At 35.7% G+C, this 26,715-nt stretch overlaps 1 protein-coding gene across 13 annotated transcripts in view; it reads left to right on the top strand.

The window, feature by feature from the left end:
• The window catches only part of MAP2 (microtubule associated protein 2), a 129,261-nt gene that overhangs the window by 38,365 nt on the left and 64,181 nt on the right, over positions 1 to 26,715 (top strand). For 3 of the 13 annotated variants that reach the window (XM_072418600.1, XM_072418601.1, XM_072418596.1), the window contains exons 1-2: positions 13,526 to 13,736; positions 13,876 to 13,938. The exons of 1 other annotated variant lie outside the window; for it this stretch is intronic. The gene's annotated coding sequence lies outside the window, so the exon portion shown is untranslated. Of the gene's footprint in view, positions 1 to 12,992; positions 13,012 to 13,519; positions 13,737 to 13,875; positions 13,939 to 26,715 lie in introns of those variants that run through there. 9 more of the 13 variants (XM_072418595.1, XM_072418590.1, XM_072418597.1 and 6 more) reach the window with 6 other exon arrangements.

Here is a 26,715-nt window from a genome sequence, read left to right as displayed (position 1 = left end):
TTGCTTGTATGTATTTGTGTATGTATTGCTCAGTGACAGTGTGCCTTTTGCTTAAAGTTTTACATACTTTTTTTGACTCTTTTACAAATTTCTGGCCTGTAATAATGCCTTCGACAAAACATAAGGCAATTGGCCAAGTGCAATCAAAGGCAGAAAAATGAAACAACACCGTAGACAAGAAAATCACTATAGCTTTATTTGATTCCTTTTCCTGTGTAAAATAAGATTGCAATAAATAAATACACGGACAACGCCGGGTTATCAGGTAGTTACTTTTACTGTATATGCCAGTGAAAGGAAGAGTCTTAGATGATATACAGCTGATATATTGGTATACAATGCTCATCTAATACCTGTTGTACTTTATCAAACTCTCCCAGCCTTTCCTGGTTACCCCATACAAGTGCTTCCTTTAGTAAATATACATCCAAATAACAAAAAGAGTGCTGTAAGTTTTAACAAGCTAATGTCTATTCAAAGTAATTTTCAACATTTTCTGTTATGCAATTTTCACATGAAAATATCTTGTGATCCGCCCATAAAGGTTCTTGTCTGGAGTATCCTGTTAAGGGTTGGAAAACACTCTGTCCTTGTCTCATATCACTTTTACCATGGTATTACTCCTTGATATTAGCATCCAACTGGCCATACAAGTGGCTGTTTCTTTACACATTACATAGACATGATCCACTGTTGTCACCATTAGTGATGAGTAAAAGCACTGAGCTCCATTTACTCTGTGTTTGGTAAACTTTAACCCTTTAGAGGTGAACCTATTCAGTAAACCTTAGAAAAGACTCCAATGGGATTCTATTGTAAATAGTGGAGAGTATACCAATTGGTTGGTGGTTTTGGAGGTGGTACCATCTATGAAAACCACTGTTAAGAATGCAGTTTGCAAGGCAAACAACTGCCTAGGAGTTACCTGTTGCTATCATACCTGCTTTAAAGTTTCCTGTTTTCAAATGATTACAGTAGTTTGCACATTTCTCAAACTCAAGGTAAACTCCAACTCATCCCTAGTCATTATCACTGCTCACTTGAATGCATGCATGTAGACAGAAAAAAACTGCAGGGGATCAATGACACTAAGATGCAAAAGAGAATGAAAAGGTATCTTATTTAAAAATGTCAGTGGTTTATGATACATAGTTCTTTAGCTAACTAAATGTCACTTAGTAAAGGTAAGCATTGTGGTATACATTGGTAAATTGAAAACCATATATAACAATACCACAATGCACCTTCTCTAGGTGCCTTGTGGTACCATTCACCACTGTATTATAGACACAGTGCACAACACAGCACACCGCAAACCTCATTACATTGCACACTAATGCACACCATAAATCATGTTAGTGCACAGTGTGAATCCATCCTTAGAATTTACATCCACTTTAAGAGAATGATATTGGAGTAAAGCTGATATTTAAGAACTGAGCGTATCCCTCAGTGTGTTTGGGTGCCAGTGTTTTGCAATATTGTGTGCAATAATCATAATGCATTATATTGTATGAATGTGCCCTAAGGGATGTCTTCACTTAATACATTATTACAGTGTTGGTTCAAATAGCTGTCCTTCCATTTCCAAGCTGAGGTGCTGCTGTGCAGGGGATTACAGGAGACTGCTAATAAAAAAGATTAAAGTACTAGTTCTACTGCTAGTTTGGCTTTTTATAACTGCCTGGAGTTCAGCTTTAATATGATTTAGTATCAGTTCTTATCCAAGCAGTTAGATCATTTTCTTTCAGTAATTGTACACATCTAATGGTCACATTTAAAGTCCAGATGTTGAATTCAGACCATGGATTGGAAATAAAGAGCTGTCAGACTGGTTGTTCATAGGGCCTATAGTCTCTGTCACTTGAGCTGACCTTCCCTTGCAGGCAGTATTATGAGATTCAGCCTGGCTCACATATACTCAGCAGTTCTGAATGCACCATCCCTGCTCCCTGTACTTTTATTTCTTATATTAGAGAGGCTCAAGCTCATTTAAATGCTAATACACAGCCATCTGCTTCTTTAGCATGACTGTGCACTGGGCCATGTGACATCAATTAATATAATTGTGAGCTTTTCATCAGCTCAGCCACAGTGTCCCACGGACAGAGCAGCATCTGCTTCATTTTACCCTTTCTTCACAACCCATTTGACCATTAGGGTCTATTTAGCAGCATAGAATATGCATAAAATATATATTTTGTATTTATGAAGTGCCAACATATTAACAGCACTATACAATAAATAACGGTTACAGGTGACAACCTGTATACATAACATATAGGTATACAAAGAGAAAATTATTCCTGGTTAACAGATCATTATAATTATATTTCTTTGAATTGCTACAATGTAATATTTTCTCTTAATAATAACATTGGAGTCCTTTTTTGACATAAAGGTTAGGGCTTCTCCCCAACACTTCCCATAGGGGTGTGCTGCATTTCTTATTATACAGTAATTATAAAGCACCATCATATTACACAGTGCTGTACAACATCCATAGTCATGTCACTAGCTGTCCCTCCAAAGGAGCTCACAATCTAATGTCCCTACCATAGTCATATGTCATTAATGTAGTCTAAGGTCAATTTTTAGGGGGAAGCCAATTAACCTAACTGCATGTTTTTGGGATGTTGGTTCTGACACAGAACCTACAAACTCCATGCAGATAATGTCCTGGCTGGGAATAGAACCTGGGACCTAGCGCTGCAAAGGCTGGAGTGCTAACCACTGAGCCACCGTGCAGACGAAGGTTTGCTGCAGAATCAGTAGCATCTGCAAGGTTTGTCCTTGCTTCCTGCACCATTCCTTCATTCCATTTGCCTAATTGTATTCCCCTTAAACATTTAAAACCTGACTTCAGTGCTGACAATGTGGAAAGAGCTGAGACAGGAGCTAGTGCAGACATTTGCGGTGAGGTGAAACACAGGGTTGCAGAAAGTGTGTAGCAATACACTCCTGAGGGGACAATGTGTTGGCAGATGTGTACATTAATGATAGATGAAGTGTGGGCATTATTGTGTGAACAAATTATGTGCTTGGGACTAGTGAAAGTTGCAATCTTTCTGTACAGTCAGGGAGGAGATCAAGATGCAGTGTTTTAGCATATGCCTATTACTTCTATCTCCCCTGCGCTAAGACACTGCATTTTAATCTCCACCCTGTTTGATGTAAAAAAACTCCTACCTGTTTGTTGTACAAAACGATTGCAACTTTCACTAGTTCCAAGCACATTATTTATCTCCCCATTCATGTAAATAGGTCGATTTTTTATTTGGGTGAAAATAACCCAATATATTTTAATATAATGTAATATGTTATCATGCATCATGGAGGTATGTTGGGTTAAATCGTTGTGATGCCATTTAATATGATTGACACCACAATGTGCTAATGAGAATTGCATGTTGCTACAACACAACCATGTGGACCCAGTAATATTATTTCTATTATTAAAATTATTATTATTAATATTATTAATAATAATAAATGGTATTTATATAGTGCTTAGCCCAGAGACTTGATACCATTACACACATTATAGGATCAGTGAAATGACCATTTATAAAAGGGAAATGTCCCTCATGCTTTTATTCACTTCATAGACATACTCCTACTTACTCATCTATACTGTAAAAAAAATTTAAATAAGCAACATCAATTTCTTTATTAGTACACTGGAGACAGAATAAGGCCATACAGAATATATGTTGTCAGCAATTATTTAGCTGTTTTCATATACTGCAGAAACCCTTTTGCACTACTTAGCATAAATGTATCTGTCCTAGGAACCAATCATTTTTTAATGTATGTTGGATAATAAAAGTAAATGTTTGACTTGCTGCCCTTGGAAGCAGGTCTATGTCACTTTAATTTTACTGTTATACTAGATTTTATAAATTGTTTGGTGCCTGCTTTACTCCTAAATGCATTAACATTGGCATATTATGGACAAAACTGTAATGTAAAGGTCAAATAAATCCAAAAATTGAAATTTATAAAACATGAAATTAAAGTTCACTGCAATATTACATTGACATTTTTCATCATAGCCTTTAAATGTGAAGCTAAAAATGTTTTCCCGTCTGTTATGAATTGTAGCAACTTATGTAGGCTTTCTCTCACCAACCATATCTCTGTGTGGCACTTTTACCTTTGCAAATTATGTTAATTGCCCAATGGTTAGTACTATCACTTGGTAGCAGTAGGGTCCAGGTTCAAATCTGTACTAACTCGTTTCTCCTCTTGGTTTCATTTACCTTTAGAGCTCTTTCAGGCTTGTGGTGTAAAACTGTTTGAATAGCCATGCTATGGTATGCAACAATGATCAGCAAACCACACTCATGCCTTGGAGACAGTTCTATAGGAATCTATAAAATGCTACTGTCTAAGCCCTGGATGGCTGAAGTGAGTACAGTATCATCTGTTACATGATCATCTTCTACTGGAAATACTATTTAAACCTCATTTTTATCACTGGCATTCAGGAAGCAGAGACTAAAAAAGGACTAGTTTAGTTTTTATGTAGTTTTAATACAGTTTTTAGTAATACAATGTATTTTTCCACAATAGATTTTCTTGCACTTTTATTTTGTTCAGTTTTTTAATTAGGCAGAATGTTCACTGCTTTTTGTTTTGTTTGTTTCTTTTTGAACATTTTGACCTCTATTAAATTTTGGTATGGTGCTCAGGTTATGATAATGTGTGTCAGGCTCCAATCATAGATTATTCACACTCATCAGGGAGTTATCACATTCAATTAAAGATAAAAAAAATGAATACACATTACTTAGCTAAACAAAGGCTGGTGAATTAGAAATAACTTTCTCCAAACAAATGGATATACGTGATTCTAGTAGAGAAGACATAATAATAGAAATTTGTTTAAAGCACAGTTAGGTTAATAATATTTTTGGCATTCTGCAGTAGTCATTGTCCCTGTCTAAAAAACAGATGTTCATTTCTTTGTACAGAGGGCACTGATTACAGGTATTATGGTTACCAATTATTATCAATAGCTTCTTACAGTTAACATTGGATATTGTCACTGATCATGGTTATGATTTCTAAAATATGATAAGAGATCATTGTGACATTTAATAATAAAGTTAATGCAGTTTGATAAAATTTCAAAATTTTATGCAGAAAAAATGCTATAAGCTGTGCAGGGCCATAGACGACAGTGAATGGGGAGAAAACATCAACATAGCATGGCTGCCACAGACTGTCATTTGCCATACCTCCCAACTGCTCCTGATTTTAATGGACTGTTCCTCTTCCTGAACCAAGCCCCTCTGCTCTTTCCTTAGTCATCAGAGTCTAAATTACTCTGTAATTTTGAATTCTTACATATAGAAAATGTACTTGTGAAAAAAAATTCAGTTTAACTAATTTTTTCTAGTCTAACAATTTTTTTTTGTATTTATTTTTATGATCCACAAATTGTGGTATGGCAGGGAGTAATTTGTCTAGCTACTTTGAGCTAACAAGTGTCCTTTCTAAAATGTATGTCCAAAAGTTGAAAGGTATATAATTTTCTTGAAAAAAAATCAATATATTTTACCTATTTTATGAAGCAAGAGTTAGGGCTCAACTTAGGGCAAGGGGAGTTTCTCCTTCCCCACAGTCAGGGTCTGTTTTTCCAGTTGATGATCCAATCTTCCACATTTGTGGTTTCACTTTCAGTCTATTCCACTGCACAGTAATGCTACGTACACCCCTTAATGATGATTCTCTTCTGATTATCGGTTCAGGGCTTGTATTGGACGAGAATCTGACACCTGTACAGTACTCGTCCAATGTCGATCATGGATTAGAACTACTACAATACAAGTGAAGAGGAGAGAGCACAGTGGGGTTCTGCTTTCTTGTTCTCCCCATTAAAACAAGTAACTTCAATTACCTTAAACAAACATAAACAAATAACATAAACCTACAGGCAGCAGACCTTATGGGCAGAGCAGGGTCATTCACAAGACAGTCTAGACAGTGGATGCCCAAAAGATACAACCTAATGAAGCATATTGACTCTGTTTTGTCTCAGGTTAGTCACTCATTGTGTGAAGTAGCAAGATTCAGGGTGGCAGCCTTAGAATCTGCACCTGTAAAATCAGGGCTGTGAAATCAGTACAAAAAACCTTCAGCTCCAGCTTCTCAGATTATGGTACCCCTGACTCTATATTTAAAACAAATACTAATTAGGTATTTTCTGTATTGATTGAAAGCAAGCAATATACAAAGCATTTTATCACTGTCAACATGAGTGAGTGATTGCTGTTTAAAGCAATTGCTCAGCTTTATTAAAATGTTGTTTGCTTTTTGCGTGCCAAATTTTCATCTCCTACTATGTTCAGCTATGGCCTACAATGAACCTGGCATAAAAATGTAGGTATAACAATAACCGAACTTCCTAAGTGCAAATACTATATGGAGCTTACATATACATTACATTCCAGGATAAACATGTATACTGTGCATCAGGTTTCAGGCTTTATAACCAGGTTCCATGATATAAAAATGAATGCAGTGCACCTTCTAAATGGTATAGTCATAGTACCCTTTATTTTGGATTATTGCATATCTGTGTAAATGTGAATGAAATCCATAGATGACAAGTACAAGATTGGCAGTCTATAAAAAGAATCATACAAATATGCTAAATATGTTTAATATTTCAGATGAAAATGACTGTGATGTTTCTTGCATCAAGTCAGGTGTATTCTTATAGTTCTTTCTACACAAGAAAGATAAATGAAAAATATTAGGTTGCTATAGACAACACCCCTGCTTTCTTTTGTCTTGATGTTGCCTATAATATTTTATGAGCACATTTTAGCTGAATAGGTAAGTAATATACAGTAGCTCTTTGTAGCTTGTAACTACATGCCTTAGCTGGCAGGGTGTGCCAGGACTCGTAATTCTATAACAACTGGAGAACCACAGGTTTCCTAATCCTGGTTTATTATATAATCATAAACAAGGTCATAAATATATATAGGAGTGCTTATATACAGAAACAAAGGACTGGATAGTCTGTGCAAAACTGACAACAGACACGTAAATATTTGTAATAGTATTTGACTGGTCTTAATTACTATGTTGGCACTGAAATTTAGGAACTGCCATTACTAATTTGCCATCAAAGTTCCAGACTTTGGGGCTCTCTTTTTAGATATTTTTAAAATGTATACAGTGTTTACATATTGTTAAATACTACCAATACTACCAACTACCAAAGGAGCTCACATTCTAATGTGGCTAAAGTTGTAAAAAGGAAACTAAAGCACACAGAGGAAACACAAACAGACCCCGAAGGCACACAACCAGAACCAAACAATTTGCTGCTGCAAGCTTCAACAGTTGTTCCAAGCCAAAAAGATCCAAACACAGACTACAGTCCCAATTGCTTACAGTTATAATGCAATTAAATCACTGTAGAATGGAAAGCTTTAAACCACCAACACATTTTTTTTGTATTGTTTTATGAATGTGTATACATCAAAAAACATAATAATGACTTTAACCTACTGAAGTTCTTAAAAAATTATTTTCACACCTCCTAACTTTTACCACATGTAAGGGACACAGCAGACTCCCCACAAGTTTAGCTGCTACAGATGTCCTACCACCACCAAGTTCCAGTACTTTTTCACCCACAGAAACTTTGAAGCCGTCATCCTTATGACGTTAGTACTTGAAGTGACAGGGCACTGAATACTGGCGTGAATAAAAAGTCAAACCAAGTTACAAGCTGTACTTCTGTTTAACCTTTATCTTTATGGTCCTGCATTGCCTTCATTTCAATATTTCTATATGGGTAAGAACCAGTTTTAGAAAGCAATGCAGTAGGTTTTTGCATACAGTCATAAGTAATCTCTCCTAGACATAACACCTGCATACGTGCCTCTCCTTTTTAAATAAATACACTTTTCTCTTTATATGCTGAACCCTGTTAGCATGTAACAATTTTTTTTTAATTATATGAAGCTGGTAAAAAGACAAAAGATAGGTATAATGGAGATTGGCCTTCATTGCTCTTAACCCAAACTCTACCCATCATATAGGAGGCTGTGGTTTCTACATGAAAGGGACTAACTAATTTAGCTATTTCATGGGAAAAAACATTAGCTACTTAGCCTAATTAGTAACATTTCATAAGCATCTATGACAAGGCAGAATAATGTTATGGCTAACATCTCAGTACAGAGTAAAGGTGATTATATAACAACATTTTATAGACTGCTTTAAGCTGGTATATAAAAATTCACCATGTCAGATATTTCTTTGATCAGAAGTAATACAGACTTCTGTGGAGCCATTAAAACCTGTGTGTGGGCTGCACCGAAGGGAATGTAAGTTCCACTAATGTTTTCTTAGGTTTAACACTTTGAACTCCTCCTATACATTTCCTTGTAACTATTTACATTAATTTTAAGGGGAAACATGATTAAAAATGAAATGTACTACGAAGAATACCAAACAAAGCCTAAGATGGGAGAGCCATGTTTGTACGGTGTGGGTGTTTCTCAGAAGGAGCCAAGCATGGTGGGGTGGGGAGGGATTTGCACTCTGGCTTTGAAGGTATCATGCTTGACAAGCTGCATTCTTTACCGCATAATAGGAAGATCCAGAGTGTGAATGTGTATAGAGACACCTGTGTTGGTAGAGATGAATGAAGAAAATTATTTTTCTCTGTATGATTTCTTAACCTGACTGCCACCCTTAAGCTCTTGATTACTGCTTTACTTTTTCTTTAAGCTATATGTTTACCTCGGTAGGGTCCAAGAGCAGACTGAAAGCCTGGACCTTGATCCTAAAACTCCAGAAGACCCCCAAACAATTATTTGACTCCCTTCTCATTATGTTCAATGTATCCTATATCATTCTCTTAATAGAGGGTTATTTTCTGATTTTTTGATGTCTGTCTTCGGCTCTCATAGTAAACATTGGTGCAAATAATTAAGTAGCTGTTATTTATATCCATATTCTGTTGTATGCCATACAAAGTTAGTGACTTTTACTCTCCAATTGCACCCATAGTAGTTAGTAGTGATCTGGTGCAATTTAGATGCAATTACATGATGCTTTATTGGTCAGTAGCTGTCAGCCAACTCATAGAAAGATGTAAGGTTCTACAAAGTGCTGATAAAAGACTTTGGGTCATTACTTAGTATTTAATCTCTTTTTATTCTCAATTCTTTAGATGCTTGTTTTTGATTTTCTTCTCTTATTTCTTTCATTGTGTGCTCCTATAGATATATATACACTATTAGACAATAATTAATGACTATATCTCATATTATGTTTTATCAGTTCATGATACGTTTTTGGGGCACTATAGGATTTTTACTTATCTATATTTGTATCATTTTCAGTTTTTACATATGGCTTATCTTAATGGTAGTAATAATTTTGCTATATGCGTTTACATGTTCCTGCTTGCATAGCGGTAGTGGGATGTGGTGGGAGCTGAGTGTGAAGTGCCGAGTCTATTCAGTTAATCCTGTTCAAGATCTACAATTCATGGACAGTAACATTTTTGATGGTGATTTTACCATCTCTAGCGTACAGATAAATCTTTTTTACTCCTTTTTGCTCAACATGCATATATGTACCTAAACAAAACTAATTTAATGTGCAGTTTACTGCACTCATGCACTTTTTATAAACTTAATTGCTTCTGTTCTGGCTTAGTTTACTCTAAAGAGTTACAAGACAATCCCTTTACCTGAAATCCTGCAAATCCTATCTTAAGTCCTGCACAGCAGGGAACAAAGGTTTTTGCTGATTGAAAAGCACTCTGACTCAGCAGGTGGTCAGACCTCTGCAGACAGATCACTGCTTCCAGAGGTATATTCTGGTAGGGAACATTCTTATCCACTCAGCCTCTCCTCCAGTCTTGGAGAGCTTTAAAAAATCAGGTCCATTAAGAGAAGATGAAACCTCCAGGCAAATAGTGTCTATAGAGGTAACATTAAACTCTGGGAAAACAATTAAAATACAAATGTAAAATTATTATTATATTAGAGCTGTTTTACCTTCCAAAGAGTTAGTATTATGTACAAGCTCTACTTTATTATTTCCAATGTACAGCACAGCTCTGTCTGGTTTGCAGCACCTGGAATATGTTTAGCTGATTTCTATCAAAAGTTTAATTGGGGTGTTACATGTGTTAGAGAATCCATTTTCTTGCAGTTTTGCATCTTAATGTTCTTTTCAAACCCATCAACATATATATATTTGGCAACATTACAGGTAACAATAATGCAGTATACTGAATAAAGGAAAATACTTTCTGTAACATGCTGCAGTGTAGCACAAAGATCAGGACTGTTTACTAATGATTTAACCGCGGAAGCCGAGCATAATTTATTGCTGAGAGAACTATTAGATGTGAACAGAGCCTTCAAAACTGTTCAGGATAATTGAATGATCCGGAAGTCTACTAGATATGTATGGATGACCCAGAATTCTCAGACTTAGCTGTTGGATCTTGGGTAAAGGTTTCTTACTGAGGTTAGATTTTTGTTCTTAATTTAGTATTGCAAGAGAAAAGAAAAAAGTTTGATAGGAACCAACAAACATACTTGCTTTTAGTAGAAAAAAATATTATAGGGACATGAGATAGTATTAAACATCTAGCTTACCATTATCTAGTTTCTGAGACTGCTAAATACTAAATTCATGAAAGCCAACTTTTATAATGGGGGGCAATTTTACCCCTTAACTTGTTCACTTGTTCAGACAAATTGGCTGTACAACTCATTATCTAAGTTATACATTCATCTGGTTGAAAACCCTGAAGAATATGGGCATGGCCAATATTTTAGTTTTTTTTTGTAAATCAAAAAATGCCTTTAAAAAAAAGAAGAGTTCACTTCTGACTACTGTCTATTTCTAATAAGAATAGAATTAACAATAGCAGTGTATTTTAACACTAGAACAATTGTGTTAGAATATTTTATCATCCTGACATAACTTTGTATTTGTTACAGCAAATACTTTTTTTACTTTTTAGTATTCTTTAGCATATATGGCAAATAGTTTCATGTTTTCATTAAACCCTTTGCTCCATCTTTTCTTTTTTCTGCATCTCCTATTCCTGCTTTACATTCTGGTTGCTGTGAATTTATTGATGACGGCTTCATTTCTTTACGAGGCTTTTCCTCATTAAACAAAGAACATTAGCTCCTTGTTCACAGATGGTGAAGCAAAGCACATTTTTTTACCTTCCACTCCCAGAATTGCCTGGAGCACATTGGCAGGATGAAATTTTACTTACATTAAAGAAGGACCTGACTTCAACCCCTAAAGCACAATTTTCCAACATTAAACTTGCTTCTCACTTAACTTAGTTATTGGGTCTGATTTAATAAAGCTCTCCAAGACTTTAGAAGATAGACTATCTTGGGAGAACCTGGGTGATCATGCAAACCTGAAATGGATCTGGTGCAGGATTCAAAACATTTGCCAAGTCACCCCGGTTCACCCATGATAGTCTCTACTCCAGTCTTGGAGAGCTTTAATAAATCAAGCCCTTTGAGAGTAGATGAAACGTTCAGGGAAATAGTGTCCATAGAGGGAACTTTAAACTATGACAAAACAGCTAAAGACACATGTAAAATAATGAATATATTTTTACCTTCCAAAGATTTTGTATTATGTGCAAGCTTTACTTTCTAATTTGTACTATAGAGCACAGCTCTGTCTGGCAAGACCAAGGACAATATTTTTCTTTGAAGCAGTTAAGTCATATATACAGGTTTATTTCTCTCACACCATATGATTAAAATGTAAAAGATATTGCAAGCTTATCTCCTTGTCACTTTTCTCCCTCTGCCTATCAGCATGTTCCTTGTTAATACATAAGTTATGCAGCACAACTGATTGGCTCATTGTGTTGCTTTTCCCTCCACCAGTCTGAGCCCTGCAATACGGGGAATTCAGGGCAATAATATTAGATCCTATACAGGTATTAACACTGCTTCCATTAAAAATATAAGTATAATGATGTACTATTGAACACCAAAGTGCATTAGTTTGTGCATGCCATTCTGTCTGTCTGTAGCTCCTTTTTTAGACACAAATGTTAAAACTGTCTATGTTATCTAAGCATGTTAATGCCCTGCTGTAAATTGGGGCACCCCTACACCTCCTATATTTTTTCTGCAGGAAGTGTCCATAAATGTCCATTTATAAGAGTAGGTATAGTGTATACTTACTGGTTTATCATGCTGCCAATCTTCAATAAAAGTGATTTATGTCTTCCTGTTCTGTTCAGTAAATAAGAGTGAAATGTTACCTCTGTGTTGGAGCTTCCTTTATTAAAGACCAGTCATAGCTGCTCTTTTCATGTGTGTGTGACTGGCCTTGTATTCATGTAAAAAATATGAATCCCCTTTTTGTAACCCAAATGCAAAGACTTTAGCTATTGAGTAATATACTCAAATAAACATCTATTTGCCCAAAATGTAACTTTAGGATGTGTTATAAAAATGTTTGCATTCTGTATATTTCAGTGTGATCTGGTATAATTTATGTGCCTAAAAGTTGTGATTTCAAAAACTCATGTTGTCAGGCCTATCCTATACAAGTGAAAGCAGGGGTGTGCAAAGTATATAACAGATCATATGTTTAATGAACTTGGGAGGATGCAAAAATACTACCGAAGCTTAGAGTTCATAAAAATTCATGTGAAATGCACTTTAAATGCTCAACAAATACACAGAAGGATGTATAAAAATTTATACCGACACAGTTCACATTTTGTGTGACATGTAATATAACAAGGTTTACTTTGTCCTGTTGAATATGGCTTTGTGGTTTGCCAGGTGCTCACATGTTGCTCTATATCAGTGGGACAAAGCTTCTTACCACGGTGACATCACCAAGCTAATGTACTGCAATCTCATGAATACTGGCACTACCCACAACATGGCTACCACCACACTGTGTAGGTGACATGAGTAATTTGTACATTTCAAAGGTGCTGGTTCTGGTTGTCGAAAGGTAGGTACACCTTTAAGTCTTTGTGTATCAGAGGAAGAGGAGGAGGCAATGTAATGCTGTAATCCTGAAATATGGCTGCTAATTAAAATGCCAGGCAGGTAGCTGACTATGGAATCCTGTGGACACCAGGACATCATCGCATTGAAAGTGAACAATGACGCGTCTCTTATCGGCTTTCCCTTCTAGAACATTCCAGGGCTAGTGAAGAGCTCTGTGTTTATTCCTAGATTTCTCTCATCATTTTATCTATTCTGCATATTAACCTTTCCTGCCTGTTTCCTAACAACACATTCTTTCCTAATTTTAATTTCCTATCCTTTGTTTCCATCATCTTCCATCTTACCACCTGCTCTTTACCCATCTTTCCTCTCCCCACCCTTCTTGCTCTCATTTACCTCCTCCTCCTCTTCACCAAAATATTTGATATCCTTTTTTTATTCCTCCCCCCTTTCTCCTTCTCTCCCGATCCCCTCCTTTTTCCTCCCTCCCTCTCTGCCGCTCGCCCCCTCTCCTCAGTACCACTGCAGGCTTTACAGAGACAGGCTGGTGGTTGACACAATCCTTGGCATAGGGAGCCAGTGGAGAGGTAGGGAGGGAGTGAATAAAGTGGATCTCAGCCTGTATTTTCCATAGGAGGATATTAACCAGTTCTGCCAGTACCCTCTTCCTAAGCATCAGCTGAATTAAAACAAAGAGCATTATGCTGCAGTGCCAGGGAACAGAAGGTGTGTTAAATCCACATCACTACTGTCTGCAGATCTCTTTTCCTTACTGGCAGTGCGTCTTCTTCCAGTGCTTTATACAAAAAAAAGCCTAATGTGTTACCCTCTTGTCCCCCCCACCCCCTGTGTTCTATTTCTCCAGTTTCTGCTTGATTCCTGCTTTTGTTCCTGATTCTCCTTCCTGCTACAGCATCCGGATAAAGAGGTATTTATGCCAGCGCTGAAATATGTCTATCTTCCTAGCTTCCTTGTAGACATCAGTCAATTCCTGCTTTTATTGCAACAGTAAATGTATTAGCTAAACTAATGAAAAGGTATTTGTTTGACAGAAAAGGGCCCACTTTGCGTTGTAAAGACAAAATGTCAGCTTATTTAGTATCTTTGTGCATTACCATTTTTTATTTTCAGGGGATAATATACAGTGGGACTAGTACAATCCATTTTTTTACATCCTTTTAACCTATTTATGGCTATCATTTTTCGGGGGCATTGGTAACCCTTGGTGTTATTTTTGTAGCCAGGAGCGGTAGGGTTAAGTTATAGTGTTCATAGGAGGGGCTCTTTTTGATGACTGCTCTGTCACCATTGTTTGCGCTTTTTTGCACTGTGTATTTTTTTCGCTGCATCATCCATGTGTTGCAGGACTGATGGAGGTGCAGACAGAGACAGACCCGCCTGCTGATTCAGCAACTCACAGAGGCCTCTGTCTTTGGAGGAGCATCTCAATTTAGAAGAATACGCATTGATATAAAAAAAAATAAAGACTGTATTATGAAATTATAATAAAAAATGTATGTTGCTTAAAATGTGTCACTAGGTATATACAATGCAATTTGGCTTCAGATTCTATATATTGAGATTATTATTTCAGAATAATGGTACTTTACAGATACAAGATTTATAGCCTGAGTTGTGTAATGTTGCAAATTTGATTCAAAAGCTTCTATATTTCTGTACCTGAACTGCACTGGATGAAGTTTTAACTGAATCTTGTGCTGCTGAAGTCAATAACTGAAAATGAGTCCAAATATACTGGAAAATCATGATATAAAACGATAATAATTACATCATTGGTGATGTCATGGGTTTGATATAGTTGCACCAAGCAGCAATCCATAAATATAATAAAGAATGATCATGCAGATCTATGTTTTCTAGCCCTCCTGGCAGTCAGCAGCTTTGCTGGTTTGTGTTGCAGTAATTGAAAATTAGCCAAACCTCAAATTTCCAGACATATTCACCTCTATTAACAAGGATATTCACTAACCCACAGCAGCTAGTCATAGATACCTTTTTAGCAATTTAGTTTTAACAGAATGTAGACATCTCAGTTGTGTTTGGCTGCTTTTAATTTAATAAAGGTCATAGTGTGTTGACTTTGTATCACTTATGCAATTCTATTTGGGTTTGGTTGTTTTAGAATACACAAAGCGTTTTTAATGTTAGGGCTTCAGAGTCAATATTTACAATGTTGGTACAAAACTATTTTGATATTCTTTGTTCACAATGTTTTGTATTATTAAGAAAGTTAAGTATTTCCCTTGACCTATGTGGACAAGGCAGTCTTAGAATTTGGGCTCATCAATAATCACATGACGTGTGTACATGAGACATCTCTAGTCATGCAGGTGCAGTGTGTGCTCGGGTTTACCTCCAACTAAACTGTCTAACTAAGTAGTAAGGGGGCTTCCTTATTATTTTGCTAAGGAGTCTCATCACATATAGGTTTGGCCCTAAATGTGTGACATAAAGTTCAAACCATAAGTGTGAGAGAGTTTTACAACTTTCTCTGGACCTATGTCTGTGTGGTTGGCTTTATATGCCTATAAAGCTTAACAAATAGTTGATAAAATATACCTTTTACTGGGTCCCTGTAGAGCATTCCTATCCAGGGCCAAACTACAGCATACATCCCCTTAGCAAATATACCTGCTTCCCAAAATATACATTATACATTTTTGGGGGCCTCATTCTAACTTCTAAGCCTGACAATTATGTCTGTCTGTTGACTAGCAGCAGCCTAATGGCAACTGTAATCACATGACAGCCTTAAAGAATACACACATTTACTAATAGTACTAATAGAGTGTTGTAGTAGGGGGTTTCATAATACAAATAATGTCAGTAACTGTCTTTTCTTTGTTCTGCCAACATTTTGGCTTGAAGATTTTTTATTGTATTGAAAGGTCTGTTTAAAAAATAGTGAATCTGTCATTCACCAAACATTCTTTGGTCCTGAATGTGCTTTCAATGGCAATGATTGATTATTCAGTAGTATCCACGAGTTGTTTGATGAATATCATATTCACTGTTTTATAAATAGAGACAGTCTACTTCTTGTACAATGCAAAACATTTGGTTAAAAATCATAACCTTTCCTGGTCACCAGGAATTTGTTTCTCCAATTACTTTTCCATAGGCCCGTGTTGATAGTTTGACCAGTTAGGCATTCACCAGTAGGGCTAATATATCTGTCAATATTTTTGTTCTGTGTATTCTGCCGTTGTCTTAAAAAATATCAAGATATACTGCAGGTTAGTTCAGAGAACCATGGCAATAAGGCAGACCTTGAAAATTAAACTCTGATCAGGAAAATCTGCTTTTTATTACGTAGGTGTGCACAGTAAATAAAATGTGTGCAATCATTACCTCTGTGTTTCTAGAAATGTGGTTCCAGTCCCATCCTCTGTAGGTTGAGATTGTTCTTGTCTTTGTTTAGTAAATAATCTTGTAATATTCCTAACAGGAACAATTGTAAACTAAAGTGGGCTCTGGGAAAGTATGGGCCCAAAAAGCACAGGACTCTATCTCCCTGCACTGCTAATCTGTCAAATGTGGCTCTGGAAAAGACATTTGCCCTATGCAGCCCTCGTTCCTGGTATAATAGTCATGGGATTCAGTATATGGCAGTATATGGTGATAGCTGTCCCCCTTCTTTCAGTCTTTTCTCCCTTATCAATCCTGCAAAAAACGAGGCAGCTAAATTCATAGGTATGCCACAGACAGTACTCAAACCGTGGAACAGAAAAATAAGTACTGCGCCTCTTGGTTTAGGAGTGCAAAATAATTGTTTTTGATTCCTATACAAGTGGCGAAGTGCTCATCATTTTAACCTTGCTTTGCGATCTTCCCCATTCTGGCTGCATACTACTACAGTACTTGTGAGTCTCCTGACTCTTCAAAGCCTGAAGTATACTATCCAACCCCCTAACTTGAAAAACAGGAATACTTTTAGCTCTAAATACCTCCATATCATATGGATCATGGTAAATTTAACTACAAGAATATTTTCCATTTACTGCTACTTTCCCACAAATTAATTATAAAAATCTTAATGCAATAACCAGACAGATCAGATGCTTGTCGACATGTTACAAATATAAAATTGTTTCTAATATGCAGGGCCAGATTTTACACTTTACACTTTTATTTATACTTTTCATTTACACATAATGCTTTTCATGTTTATGTGGCTGTATAAAGTTTGTAGTCCACAAATTCAAAGTATATTTTTCTTTTTTTTTCTGACTGCATACATACATAAAAATGAAAGCTGTTAAAGTAACAGTTTCTTAATCTAGGCAGAGCTATGTACATATATTTGGGCAAGAAGACGTTGTATACTCGGTTTACCTGTTTTTGGTCTCGTTCCAGCATTGGCACTTGTTTTTATTAAAGAATCCTAATCGCCTGGCTGTCAAGCTGACTTTGCTTTCTTAGTACTCTTAGTCACTGCCTTAGAGCAAGATCGGCATCTCTAATTTTTTTCTGACTTTAGTTATCTGCATGCTTGTTCTAGGTCAGTCACTCAGAGTACTAAAGTCACATACAACAGGCATCTAGTAGAATCCTTACATTTCTTTTATGACAGGTGTCAGAAAAATATAGGAGCTGCCAACTGAGCCTGAGAAGTCCCGCATGCCTATTTCAAAACAGTGCCATCCTAGGAATGAATGGTTTATAAGGTAGAAACTAAGTAGGTGAAACTAAGATCAGACTTGATCTGGAATAAGTCAACAAATGGCAGATTTCATTCTTTTCTCACAAGTATACTTCAAGAACAGCATAATTCTTTGTTACATTGCAGTGCACCGGAATATGAATATAGAAAATGTTTTTAGTAACATAAAGCAAATGACAAGAGTAAACACATCCAATGCCAAGAATAGAAAAGGAAGGCTTCAGAGTCATGAAAGGGATATCATACACTCATTGTATAACCACACAATGACAGGTATTTTGCAAACATATCAATGTTTGTGTACCATGGAACAATGTTGATTTCCCATAGTATTGGCCAGCAGCAAAGCACAGCTGTGTAATAATATTCTGAATAGTCAGTGGTATTAATTACTTGAATCAGCACTACAAGTGCAGCAGCAGGCCAAGCAGTGCGAGGGAGGATATAGTGCTTCCCTGGGGCTGGAATCTGAGCTTTGTAATGTTATGTGCAGCAAGCCATAATTTACATGAGATCTCTCAGCTCTACAGTTAGCACCTCTTAGTGGCAAGTTTAACAAAACCACAAGCATCTCACTGAATAAATTTGCTGTGTAAAGAAAGCAGATACAAGTGCTAATTATACCTAACACTGGCAAACAGTATGCTGAGTCAAGAGTCCCAAGATTCGCCTTCAGATTGTTATAGTGACCAAATGCTGCTTCTTAAACAAAGATAGTTAAACAATTGTAACAAAGATATAGAATTCCTTTAAAAATGTTTTTCTGAAAGCAAAACTCTAAGCAGATATAAAAGACACATGGTAATGCAGCTAGGTGTTCATGAATGAAATATTAAAGAGTAAAAACCTGATTAAGCTACTATGCCGATAGCCATGAGGTGACTGCAAATCGGCATGGAATATGGTGTTTAAAGGTGATAGCAGAGTATACAGAGAGACCTTCTTATCAACCTTTACTGCTCTTCCATTGCCCATTCAGCAAGGTGGGAGTGGACAGAGGACACAAATTGTTACTACAGTATATGGATCCAGCAGATGACAGTGGTGTCAGCAACCTGGCTGTACTGTCTTGCAGAATCGTATATAAATCCCAGTGATAAATGAACAGAAATGCAAATTTATTGACAGATTTAACAGCTCTTTTATATTTTTTATTCTGTTTAGCTTAGTGTCTGGAGTTTAGCTTTAAATAAAAAAAATGATTTAAAATATCTCAGTATGATAATGAGTAGTGATACACGATCTTTGTTCACAAAAACAGTTTAACAATTTCCTTCCTCTATTTCCCTACCACTAAAAGTATCCACGTACTATCTCATTGATCTGATACCTGCTATATACGTTTCTCTTTTGACCTGTCTGTTCTCACCTTTATTCAGCATCTAATTCAGTCATCACAGTTTGGGAAACTCTTTTGGATGAACTGCTGAATGTGAAAGAGATATTACATGGCAGACACTTTAAGGTTCATGTATAGTGGATCCGTATTATATTCTTTAGCTTTGCATTTTTAAAATTATCTGCACTAAAAAAGACAACTAAATGCAGTCAAGAGGGTATATGGCCTAACACAATGCCCAGTTTTGAGCACATCAGTGTCCTTATTAAACATTTGTGTTCTTCTGATAGTTTTGCTTTACAAGAACACATCCATTACCTGGTTTATAATATTCCCATGTTACTGTTCTCTTGGTTTCAGTTATTTAGTTACTTCGAGACTTTCTTTACTGAATTGCCCCTTTTACCCCACACATGCCCATCAAGCTTCACTAAAGCAGGTAACTTTATTCTGGCAACACTATTATGCTTTTCTTAGTAGATCTTGACAACTAAAAATACTCATGTATCTGTTTTGCTATTCACAACCATGTGCTACATTTTTGCACATATTTCTCCTTATGTTTATTGCAAAGCAGGGAGTAAAGTTCAAAATACAGCTTTTTGAATATGACGAGACCTCAAATTTCAGGGTACTGACTTGGTATGGCAATTTGATATAGCATATGTAACCCACTTTTTTTATAAAAAGCTGAACTGCTGTGCATTGAATGAGCTCTCTGCGCATAGTAGTGAATGTTTCATGAGATAAAAGTCTCATACAGTAAAACATGTTGATTGCAGAAAAGTTATTATGTGAAAGAAAGGACCCTAACTGTTTCTGGTGGTGATAATTTGCCTAATTTTACCAGCTATAGATTCTATTTCTTAGTTTCTCTTTTACATTTAATGTTTATCCTATATTTTTTTTATCTCCTACCACTTCTTCTTGGCAGTCTGGCACATCCTTCCACTGTCTCTCACCTTTGTCTTTCAGATATTAGTTAATGGTGAGATGCTGTGGTACCAAATAGGAGTCTGTCACACCCCTGGCTTGTTTTTATAATAAGCTGTAAAATGAAGACATATGGCGGATGGCCACTGTAACAATCAGTATTTATATTATATTAAAGAGGTTATTTTATGCAGAATTTGTTCCTGCTCTAAGCTGAAGTATAAAAGTATACTTTCTATTGATGTGTAATGAAAAATACTTTATTGTTAGGCTTAGTTCAACAACAGTAATTGAATGTCACATAAAGCTCCCCTTGAACATATGGGTCTTATCCTTCTCAAACTTCATACAAATATGCATGAGATGATGTAATAAGAGTAAAAACAAAAGATATGTGGATTCAGTACATTCAAATAAGTTAGTCTTTTTGCAAGACTTTTTAAAATGATGAATGACTCCCATATATCTACAAATCCATTTTTTTCATTTACAGTAACAGGCTGATTGGCAACAATGGACAACACATCTTTTTCAGATACTTGTAATTGTGATGTTATGAATTAACCAACACAGTCTTTTCCTGGAAATAATATGTAGACACAGATCAATACATATTCATGAGATACAGTTAGAATAGTCCAATGGTGACAACATAAAACCATGGTCCAGCTGGCAGTCTAACATTGACTAACATGTGAATAATGAAACTGATCAGCTGGTAAAATTACATTTCTAAACGCAACTGTAATAAAAGAAGATGTAATTTATTTCTGTTATCTCAAATGGCACATTCATTTCAGTGTTAAACAAGACTTGTGTGCCCCGGAAGATTTTGGTAAAATACATTAGGTTTGTACAATAAGGTTCTCATATAAAGCTGGAACTGATTAACATATAGTAATGCTAGAATAAGAAAAGCCATCAAATTACTAATTTGCTAATCTGGGGGAAATCTTGTATATTAGGAGTCAAGGCACTAATATTTTAACAATTAAACGATCATCTGTGGATTGAATACATCTAAATACATACATTCAGACTTATTGATACATGTACCTTTCTCCATTTTGTCCAGTTTGCAAATAGATTATGCTAATCAAATAGCAATACATTTCATATTCATTTTTCAAAATAGAGTTAAAAAAAAGCATGGCTTGGTCAGAATTCAAGGATAAACCTCTAGCCTGCTGATTGGACAAAAAAGTGGTTATTTATTTCTGACTTTCCCTTCACTTCCTCCCAGCACATGTGCATTGCAGGAGAACCTAATGATGAGGAGAACCTAACCTGACAATTAGTACTGGCTATCTTTTTTTTCAGTGCTATTCTTTGGATTCAATCACTCAACCAACCTAACCTTTAACATAGTAAGAATAGGACTTTTCTCTGTGTGAAAGATATATGTTTAAAATAAGAATATATATAGTAATCATTTACTTACAATAGCTTTAAAACAGTGTTTTTAGAACAGTCTTCTAAACTCAATTTCTAGTGATTCTGTACATATTACCAGGTACCCTTTATAATTCAAAAAGCAATGAGCTTAGAATTATTTAGGAAACAAAATGAAAATGCCTGTAAATTGGAAGAAAGGCTTCTACTACAGAGTCAGAGACATCGTGGTGGTACATTTAAAGAGTAGGTATTACAGCTTTTCAGTCTGACAGCTGGACATTATTCCATTTCTAATACTGGCAAATAATATACTATCGTGTATGTGTTTTCCTTGAAATTTTTCACAGTTGTTATTGTTATGCAATCAGTAAGTGTAGGGTATTCCCTGTGAGCTTTATATGCTGAAGGGCCCCATAAAAGTCATGTGAACTGTTATGGTTTTAGGTATACCTGAAAAAACAGTGCTTGTTTACATATGAGCTTTCAGCATTTCGGCATTCAGAAATAAGAGGAGTTTGATGTGCAAACGTTCAATTAGACGCCAAAAGCACTCAGACAATACAATTACTAATCAAGTAAGTTAATGTATTGCACATATTTTATTTATCACATGTGGGTTGTTTATACAATTATAAATTTGCTCTTACTATAGTGAATAGGATAAGTCTGTATTTGAATACAGAATTGACCATGAGCAAGTTTCATCTCATTGGCTTCATCCGTGAACATTGCCTTTCTTTTTGGAAAGTGAGTACCAGTGTCTCAGATGGACATGTATTGAGAACAGGGAAAGGGGCAGCTGTATTAAAAATGACAGAAAAGGCCTAAAGGATTCCTAAATAATTTTCTAGACAAAAGATCCATGTGTTTATACACACAGTTACATTTATTGTATTGAGCTTTTCTTGCCAAAAATATTATATTATTTATAAAGTCACAGCCAGTGCATTCTTTAAAACCAGGTCTTAATCTTGGTGATGTTGGTTCTGCTAAAGCCCCCTATACACCCTGTAGTTGAAGGAAAGAACGATATATTATATATACCTCTACTTTTTATACATTTTAAACTGCACATGTTCAGTAAATCTTTAGACATTTTATTTATCAGTTGGTACTGAATGCAGATTTGCAAGGACAAAAGTAAATTGGATTAACCAATGAACCCTTTCTTCACTAGATTGCTCAGCTTAGAGGAAGCGTTGATGTAGATGGCTGTAATTAGTTTATCAGATTGACAAATGTTCAGATAGACATCTTGATCTGGTGTTTTTGTTGTGTACTCTGGACATATACATACCAGAGCCTGAGTTTATACAGAAGCATACATGTTTCTCCAAATGCTGGTAAAAGTTTACCTCTTTTTACATTACTGACACTGATAGGTAGCATGAATGTAATTTCATGTCGTGTGCCAATAATTCAACTGTAAAGGACAGGCAGAAGGCCTGTAACCGATGTAACAAAGCCTAGTACCGATTGGTTGGTTGTTGTCCTTATGAAACCAGCCATCTAGGTACAGGCTGGGCTTTATGTTCTCATGTCAAAACTACCTTCTCTGGCTGGCTTAGTAATAACCAAGAAGCACTAGTAAAGACAGAGGAACTTAGAAGTAATGAAGAAAGAATGGAGAAAAAGATTTTTGAACAGCAAGTCCTTAGGTATAGCTTAGTCTCCAGCAAGGAGAAAAAAAAGCAGGGTAGTAGTCACATCACCAAATCTCACTTTAAATTTCACAAGACAAATATTTATGAGCACAGTACATTAGATTCACACTGCGGATTTTTAACTGTTAGGCTGTAAGAAACGAAAGTAGAAACAGAAACAACTGTTTTTTAGGTGGAAATGAGGACTAATGATAAATCTTTCAAGATACAGCTTCAGAAAAATTAACATTTCTACAAGTTTCAATTTTTTTTTTTTTTTTTTGCTTTAGAAGGTGCCTAGTGTCATTTTTGGAAGTGTTTCTCTTTTATCATGACATATTAGCTAAATAAATAGCACGGTCAATCTTCATTATTTTTTCTTTATTTACCTGAACAGAATTTACTGCATGAAAGGTATTGATTTTTATCGTGATAGCTATCTTCATCTGCACTTACAGCGGACCTATCATAACACTTTTAACAATGGATAAAAGGCTAACCCTTTTATTTATTGAAATATATGATTTTTTTGGTTTAAATATTTTATTTTAAGTTTGAAAGGGAGAACCCCTGAGAATGAAAGATGAATGGAAAACACAGAGCCTCCTGGGATACATATATTATGTATGCCAGAAGGTTTGGGGCTGCTCCTTCTGCGCATGCCCAATCTTGGGGCTTTCCCACAAAAAAGTTCCGGTCTCACACATGCGCAATGTGAGATCAGGTGACATAGAAGGAACTGCAAGACTGCAGAAAATGGCTGTACCTGCTGGTTTCTCAACGCTGGAAAGATAAAGAAATCGGGGAAGGCACGGGACTGAATGGAATCCGATTGAGGATAGCTGTAGGGCTTTGTGAAGGTAAAAGTAAATGTCATGATTTTTTTTTTTTGTTTTTTTAAGAAAGTTTCACTCTAACTACTCTACGAGGTGGCTTGCTAATATCCCCAGCTTATATGTGGTCCTGTATGTAAAACTGTAAATTAAAGTAACTTTGGGAAACTGGTTCAATTATCAGTTCTTTTGAGGCATATATGAAGAATGGAAGTGAGTTTTGCACACTACAGAATCATAAAGGGCTAAAGCTTCTGCTTAAAGCACACATAAAACACTTGCAGAGCCTGGCATTGCGTGGTTATATAACACTCCAATTAAACATAAACTCAGCAAGCTTGCAGTCTTTACACCACAGCTAGTAATTAATAATTCACGGATCTATCACATTTCAAGTTATTATTGCATAGTTTGCATTAAATTAACTTTTGACGTGTCCCATATTTTTACATGCTTCGTCTTAGTTATCTTTGTTATTATAATGCAGTGGCTAATGTGTAGATTAGCCACTAGGGAGAGCTTTCAGTGGGCCGGTCCAATTACTTTCCCCATCTATCTAAAGGTAAGAAATCAGTCACACAGGGAATACATGGTTTTTAATTGTAGCTAAAAGTTGCAAGCAGGTTTATATTTAAAGTAAAGTGTCAATTCTTCAGTTTGTTACAAGTGGCGGTAGGGCATACAGAGATTTTCTAAACCCTTAATAATACCCTGACCTGGAGTTGTACACATATTTCATATAGAAAAATAATGTCTGGAATTCTGCTTTAAAGTGAGAACTTTTGTTATGGATCAACTTTGCTTATGGCAAAAGAACAGTGGGAAATGAAACAAATACTTTCAAGAGATCCAAGTACACTGACATTGATTGCCCTGAGGTTTCCTGTGTCAGTCAGACACTATAGATATATAAGGACATTTGATAGGGGCACAAGTCATATATTATTTATTGGATGAAATCCTCTGACCGTTTTAAACTTTTAGTAAACTTCAAGTGTGCAATATGTCTTCTATTTTCTGTGACCAGTATGCTGTGATGGTTTGCATAGTTTAACTTTATAGATGGATCAGCACAAAGCCAGAGATTTTAAACTGTTGAAAAATGAAAAGTAAGGATCAAAGTGGAACATAGAACATGCTATTCTGACCTAAACCTTGTGGAGCCTGCTCCTAGACTTTTACATATCAATGTTTATATGGCTGAAAAGAAATTCTACAATATTGTTTGGAACAATGTAAAAAAAGAAATTATACACGGTTTAAAATGTCAGGTACACTAGCAGTAAGGCTTCATGATTATACCACCTCCCCATTTTTTTTAACAAGAAAAGGGTTCTTGCAATAAAGGCATCATAAACATGCCAAGGCCAAGTTACAGTTACAAGGAAAGACAGACCTCCAAATACTAAGAGGGGAGTCCCACATTATGGGGAGCTTGCCCCTCACTTCCTACTCTATCTGGGACACAGACCAACACAAAAAATTACATGGGTTTTACCAGTTCCCTAATAAAAAATGGTGTCTTTACATACACTTTAATGACCATGTTATCTTTATGAGTTCAGTCTGGTAGAACACAATATCTTATTACAATTAGACTTGCAAATGTGACAGGTTTTTTTAGGGTTCTGCCATATTACCTATTGTGAACCTTTAAAAATGTAAGGGTTTGCTATCTTGTAAGTAATATATAAAAGGATTTTTCTTCCAATGTTATACCCTGGAAAAGCGATATTTGGCCTTAAATTGCTCCTTCTGACTGTTAGTCTCATATGGAGATCTTTCTTGGTACAGGTTCTTTTAACAAAAGTACATTACAGTTATATTGGTGCAAATTATTAACTACAATAGTAAGCCGACAGCATGTGTGGCACCTGGTTGATGTTCCTTAGGCTTGGTAAAAATACTTGTAATTCTAGAAGAGCCTTCTTTTTTTTCCACTCTTCCGTTACATGTGTTACACTTGGAGCCTAAACATTTTAATAAATGTTTGGCAGAAATAAATGGTTTTCTGATCTATCCTAAAAGCATTTACAAGCTTTTTCATGGTAATTTTCATCTGCTACATTAAAAGGGTGTAAAAATTGACAGCCAAAAGCAGTGTGTGTTGAACACTGTTGAAAGGTAGGCTGTACATTAAAGCAAAATGCTTATGTAATCAAAACTGTCCTAGTTTCAACAGAAGATACATTAATATTATCATAGTACACAATTCATACTTGTTAATGGAATCAAAAAAGGTATTAAAGGGCCTATTTACATTATTATAGATGTGTACAAATACATTGGAATTATTTTTTAATTCTTAAGGACAAATAAAGACACACTCAAGACAAATTTCTTTTTTTTTGTTTTAGAGTTAAAAAATTTTAAAAGCTTTTCTTTTATTATTCTAAGCATTCCTGGTAGGTAATACCTCAGGTCTGTCCAAGAAACACAACTGAAAGTAAGGAAGGACTATTCAGAAAGCAATAAAAACCTTCACCACTTTTTACTGGTATAAGGGTAATCTTTACCTAGGGACAACTGTTCTAGTGAGAACTGCTAAGGAAGGGATACCTTCCTTTCCTATACTTTAGAAAGTTTTTTTTTTCTGTTGTGTCTCCTTAACAGAAACTTTTGTTAATCTCTTCACTGGACAGAATTAAAATGTGACGGGTCCTAACTAACTCAGGGCATCCTATCTGGTGATTGTCACATAACTTTTAATATTATTCTTATTATTACTACACAGTATTTATATAGAGCCAACATATTACACAGCTCTGTACAAAGTCTATAGTTATGTCACTAACAGTCCCTCAATGGGGCTCACAATCTAGTGTCCCTACTATAGTCATATATCATTATTACAGTCTAAGGACAATTTTGGGGGGAA

Source organism: Pyxicephalus adspersus, chromosome 7 (genome assembly GCF_032062135.1).
Source record: "Pyxicephalus adspersus chromosome 7, UCB_Pads_2.0, whole genome shotgun sequence".
NCBI classification, from domain to species: Eukaryota; Metazoa; Chordata; class Amphibia; order Anura; family Pyxicephalidae; genus Pyxicephalus; species Pyxicephalus adspersus.
Note: the sequence above shows the minus strand (reverse complement) of the source record. Positions and strands in the feature narration are given on the sequence as shown.